The sequence below is a fragment of the Teleopsis dalmanni genome, chromosome 1, assembly GCF_002237135.1.
Source record: "Teleopsis dalmanni isolate 2A chromosome 1, ASM223713v2, whole genome shotgun sequence".
Taxonomy (NCBI): Eukaryota; Metazoa; Arthropoda; class Insecta; order Diptera; family Diopsidae; genus Teleopsis; species Teleopsis dalmanni.
The window spans coordinates 71403514-71410458 of NC_051846.1; positions in this window are offsets into that span (position 1 = coordinate 71403514).

Below are 6945 nucleotides of genomic sequence, written 5' to 3' on the forward strand. Positions count from 1 at the left end.
ATAACAAGTATTGCATTACGTGAGTTTAAGGTAAAATTAAATTTCAAGAAAATGTCAAATTAAAGCTGTTATTACCAATTTTAAATTGTTGACCACATAATCAGTACAATGTAAAAAAAATTTACAAAATACACCAAAAAATTGAGAAAGATAAAAAATAAGTAATCAATTCGCTACCGTCCAATTGCCTCTGAGGTTTGCATAGACGTTCATAATAATTTTGATAGAGCCAAAGTGCAATTGAATGTTATTTTCTCTGGCATATTCGTCTATGGTATCGACAATTGCCATCGATAAAAAATTACAAACCACAGTGCACAAACATACTCACTTGTATGCGCCTATTTATGAAGACGGAGAATATTAAGTGCTCCAAACAAAATTACCAGTGCACAATATCCACCTGCCGTATGCCATGTAATGGGCTCTGCGTCTGTAACCAATATATATGTACACACCCACTCGAGGCACAGCAATCATTTTCAGATTTTTCGTATTTTTGTTACAAATTTTTGCCACATTTTTTGTAGGATTTGGCTCGAGCGCCAATGTTTTCGGTTATTGAGCGATAATTTTGGAGCACCTCACCCTTTTCAGATAACTGCAGCAATCTGCATCGCAGAAATATGTGCGACTACATTTCAATATACATATAACGTAAGCTCCATGCACTACGAGTTTTTTCATGAATATGATGAATCGATTAATACAAATTAAATGCAATGAATCGGTGAGGTTTGGCGAAGTCCGTGCGACATTGCTTTCATAGCTTTCATAGTCCGTACAGCCACCAAGGCAGAAAAAAATTCTGTTTACATATCAACTCTTTTTGCAAAGCATCGTTAAAGTATCTTCTTTCATTTTTTAATGAATCTGTTTTTGTTATGTTTGCAACTTAAAATTTATTGTATATTTTTACAACAATTTTACACGCAATTTTGTATTAATTTTTAAATAAGTAATCCTTTAATCCATCAATATTTACGCATTTATTAAAATATTTTTTATTTAATTACATATTGCATTAAGTGCTATGTAAATATCTGTTTTAAGCGGATTGTGCTTTTAAATGAAATAAACTTTTTTAAATGAAAAACAAAAAAAAAAGCACCGCAGAAGAGAATTAAACAAATCGGATCTCTAAAGATGTTGAAAATAATTTTTAATGATTAATCTAGATACTTATCTAAAGAATTATAGTTTAAATAGTTCTTTTTAACCTGGTTGGGCAGTTAAAGCAAGCAATTAAATTGACGCATACTCGTAGCTGTAGTATAGTATTGTAGGAATTTAATTTTATCAGAAGTATTTGGAGATGTTTATGGCTATATTCCATTCCAATTTTTAACAATCAAATCAATATCTCCTACGCTAACTTTTTTATTTTCAAGCATTAGCTACTTCTGCTAACACATTTCAGTTAATATGATCACGTTAATTAAGAAGTAGTGTCTAGGAATCTAGGGGTTGTACGATGTATATTCAAGTAGCAAAATACTTCAAGTACATCCTAAATATTTAATACTTGGCTACAAAAACATCATAATAATGTTTCAATTTTAGTTTAACGTTTTTATCATTCAACAACAGAAGCAAATAGTACCAGGCCCTGACCGTTGATCATGGCAAGCCCGCCTGGTTCAATCAAATCTTATATAAACTTAGACAAAATTAATACTTAAATTGTATGTTAAATTGTACTCATACTGCAGCGTGGGGATCCGAACTTCTCGACTTTAAATCCATATACTAAGATGTCTCCATCTCGACAGTAGCTTAAACTCTCAACTGTAAGGAGATATGACTTATTATAAACAATATGATTAATTCTTTATCTAATTTTGGTCTTACCAATTCTTTACCTTGATGGTAACAGAAAATATTATGTATTATAAGCATCGACATTTTTCATTGTTACACAATTGTTAGTGAAAGTCTCGTACGTCCGTTAATTCCCTTATATGGTATAATGCTTGTGACAAAACTGCTTACTCTTACTCGTTGCTTAGCCTAATGGAAACTTACTCTTATGAGCCTATTCAGCATGGTCAGGTATAGTGGGAATTTATTTTGACTTACTTATTACATCGCACCTCAGCAATCCACACCAAGTTTGGTTCTGCACATCTCAAATAGGATGAGGAATGTCTTTTGATTAATATTAAGGGTTGTGTAATGCATCAGCACTGTACATTGTATAAATAGTATAGTTCAATTATAGGTTTCAATGTTTTTACAATTAATTTTTTTAAAAGACAAATTATCTTTGTACTAGAAAACTTTTGTTTCATTAGCGCATAATCAACTGTTAATGTATAAAGAAATGATATTTCATTTTTGTATTTATACTAAATGCTGTTGTTCTTAGCTTTTAGAATTCTATCAATCAATATTGTGATTCAAGAGTTTATTTACTTTCTCTAAGCAAAGCATTTTGTACTGATATCTGTTTTTTAAATTCATTTTGGACAATATTTTATTTAGTTTATTTTAGTTAGTAATTTACATCTATACGAATCAAACATTATCTATTGATGAAGTAAGAAATTTATTTTTATTATATTAGTAATTTTGTCAGTGAAACTAATCTCACTTAAGAAATATTATTTCAAAATTAATCCTCTTTTTGTCATTAGTATTCAGCGGAAGATATTACAACAGGAAAGGAGGTTTTACTCACCATGCAATGCCGTGGTTGATTAACGCATACAACAGGGCTGTCCAAAGCACGGCCCGCGGCTAATATTTGTGATGCCCGCGACATGTTTTCAATCTACCATAATTAACATACTCAAACTTTCTTTAGGTGTACTGGTAAAACTACATTATTTTATTTTTATGATATACCAAACAAAAGAAGTTAAATTGATTAAACTAAATTCAACATTATAACTGAATTTTTATTTTTGGCGAAAACAATTATGAACGTATGTATTTGTTTCTGTGGCCATCCAATGTCAAGTGCGCCATTGGATGCACTTGACATAGATCAAGTGGATCAAGTGAATCATGATCAAGTGAATCATGCCAGGGAGAGCATTTTATTAATTAAAAAATAGAAAAATCAAGAAATTATATTTGTTTAAAAAAAACACTTAAATGGAAAGAGTCACATCTATATTACTTCAATATCACTGCAGAAGTATGCTATTGTGAATGCAGGATGTGATTTCAATTTGATTTTATAATGAACCAAGTAAGAGCATTGTTGTTACTCACATGTTTTCTTTTGTAAGATGCGAGTATTTTTTTGCTACTATGAAAGAAAAAATCACGGCTATTATAAATAGCTCTAGTCAAAATTATTCACACAACGGCTGTATATTATATTCTTATATAAGTTAACACCCGTGGCCTTTTGAATCCAGCCCCTCCGCTTGGTTTCATTAACGGCGGAATCATGCGATATTATTCGATCGTCTGATTTCTGCTAAACGGGGCATCAAGTTCTTTTTCTGGAGAGGTTCCGTTTGTCTCGTTCACTTTTACTTGGGCTATCGAAGAAGGCACACACAAAACTAAATTTATTTCAATTATATTATTAACTTATATTGTGTATATATCTTTAAATTATGTTTCTGAGTGTAGATGTTTATATTCCAGTTATAGCTTTTAGAATCATTACAGAATTTATTATCATTTTTTCATTTTAGAATATTTAGGTAGAGTTAGGTTAGGTTGAGAAGGCGCATATTGACAGTTATTAGCACTTCCACTCGGAGGCATATATTGCCCATTGTGATGCCCTCAAAGGTAATGCCGGGAGAGGCGATTAAGTAAGTATCAGAATTAATTCCTCATTCCTCGAATTAATTCCTCATATTTATTTGTGCGTTAAATGCACAATACTCTAGAGAAGTTTAATGTGATCGTCTTTAGATCTACGAATTGATAATTTTTCCACATTTACTTTCACTTTGGTAAATAGACTCTAAAGTACTTGAATGGCGTTCAAAACTTTACTTTAAATTTAACAGCGCTCACAAAGTGGAAACGATATTCATCCGCTTTTAACCATACAAGAACTGTTATGTTACGTTAATATTGGAGTTTATCTGAGGAATTAAATACCCTATATGTTTAATACGCAAATACAATTTTTTTTAAAGTTTTTCATCTTTGCCAAAAATTCAGTTCCTATTCAGGAGTTCTACTGGATTCATGTTCAACATTGCAATTGGTAGTGACAAGTTTTTAGTGGAAAAAATAATTTTCAAAAATGTTCCCAAATGTATTCATATTTATTGAAAAAATTGTAATGATCGGCTCAATTATTCCAAGGAACGTCAAACAAGTACAAGTATACTCGTATAATTTTGTGTGCATTTATTAGAGTTTTAATAAGAAACACCATCCCGGATGGAGAATTCTCAATTAATTTTGGCACACAAAGTGCAAATTTAAAATCTCTGGAATGTGATAAAACTTGAAGTATTTCGCAATCCACATTTCGAAATTACATGAAAACTGATAGCTTTGCACTGATAATTGCACTGCCGTAATAAATATTGCAGAAAAGGTGAAACGAAACTTCGAAGCATATTGGAAGCGCAGAAATTCAGTATAGAAACTGAAATTCAAGAACACTTTGTGCATCCGGTCATTCCATCAAAGTCAATATATTGCTCACGTGGTTTGCAATTACAAGAGCTGAAACAAAAAGTCAAACAACGAACACAATAAGAATAAGCACCGAGAACCAGAAATTAGATACCTACGAAACCTACGAAACTCGTTGGTGTGTCAGTTGGTGTCTGAAACTGGCAAGTCAAAATATATAAATTCTTAATGAAACTCAAGGTTTAGTTTTCGAAATATTTGGCAAGAGATATTGACGGTATGCCCACCCACAATCAAAGGGCTATGGGGGCGTGTACAGGTGTTGTGAGACGACCAAGTTGCTAGAACAAAAAATTGGATTAAAAAGGTGTACGGGCGCTACTGTGTTGTTGTTGGTGTGTAACTCAAATGCAATCGACCATCAAAAATTGCAATCGCTACACGAGCAGCAACAATGGAACACAGCAACAATAATGACAATAACAACAGCAAATAAAAGCAACAACAATCATGTTACAATAATAATAAAAACGAAATAGAGTAATTTATTTGCTTAGCGTCAAGTTTGGCAATAAATGTGGTTTGACTTTTGTTGTACAGCGTATGTTGTATATTGTAACTGATGTTGTTAGCGTTGTTGTTGGCTATATGTAATTGCAATTCTAAATGCCTTGCCATTGCAATCAAATACTCATACACACACGAATGCATACACAAACACATTTGAGCATATGAGTTCATATGTGCATGGAGGTTGTTTGTGAACAGATACTGAAATGGAATTCGCAGTGTCCCGGACGCAGTATAGAAGACTGTAATTTACGGCATAAGACAATGGGTTCCGGTTAGCTTGGAGGAGTTTCGGTATGAAAGAAATGTATACATAACAAAATAGAAGCGCATCGGCAGTTTTTGTTTTGTTCCATTTGTACCTGGCAAAAGTTTGTGCGCCTAGATATATGCAACACTAAGCCGCACCACTGTAACCCTTGGGGCATTTCCGTTTTTACACGTTGATGTTATTGTTGTTTAAGTTTTTGTTTTAGTGCGAATATTTTTTGTGACTAACGGTGAGGAGTTGTTATTGATCCTGCTTGGTAAAGTTGTAGATTTCGGATTGTGCCCCGTATTTGGCCTCTATCCAAATGGCTTCAGCAAAGGCTGATTTGTTCTTCTATTGTTCGGTATTGCAGTTTAAGTTTTGTATAAAATGTGTTGCTTTTATCTTTTTTATTTTTGCATTGTGGTCAGGAAGGAAACCAAAGGCACCGGAAGGAAACACTAAAATGTTAGTTTAAAAATATTGCAATTGGTGTAACTTGTGGTTCTTAATATTACGTACTTAATGACGACTTGAAAGATGTTTATAGTATTTGTACGTTTCAGTTTTGGAAAATAAGTTTAAAAGAATATTCTTCAACATTTGTCGAAACATCATAAAGAAATTTGTGACTTTAAAAGCAAAAATTTAAACACAACTAAGCTTTATATTTCTTTAATGTATTAGTAATACCTAAAACAAAAGTATAATGAAAATGTTTTCTGAAAGTACTATTCTATAAAAATAATCATATAAGCATATAATCATATTTATTAGCATCAACTGATTTGATCGATTTGCATTTTGTACCAAAAAAATTATGTTTGATTCCTTATAGAAAATTTTACAAAATGTTCCCGAACGAACATTTATAAAAAAGTTGAATATCGAATTAACCATTGAATCAGCCTGGATTAATTTGCAATAAATAATTCTATTCCAATCCGAACAAACAAACTCAAACAATCTTATTTGCCGTCAAATCAGGCCTTGGAGACTTGTCCCCGTTTTTGAAGGGTCACAGACTTTTAATCATGATCGTTTGCGTTACATATTGTAGTATTTCATCCATTGGTTATCACCCGTTAGAATTCATTTCTTTGCGTTTCACTGATTGTGCTTCGGTGAATCAAATTTATTTGTGGTCACCAAATGTAGAGTGTCTTTGCGTAGCCTGCTCTTGTAAAATGATTCCCAACTGTTGTGTGGTTATGTCATAATAACTATGATATACCATAACTATCTCCTAGTAGTATGTAAGTCGATCTTGCACCATCAGTTGCAAATATTTTTCCACTTTCTCAGTGACAAAAAACGACGGTTGATATTAAAAATATCAACCCAATAATAATTTTATGTTTTTATAAGTATTTCGATAATATTATAATATTGTTAGGAAAGTAGTTTCAGTTTTAATAAAATAAAAGACAATAGTAAATAAATTTTTTTATAGAATTATATATTGCCCATTCTAGTCTAATACCTATGCTATCCAAGATGTAAAAGTTTTTAGTGACTTAACGAACTTGTTTGGGTCTCACATTAGCTTGGTGGAACATCACACT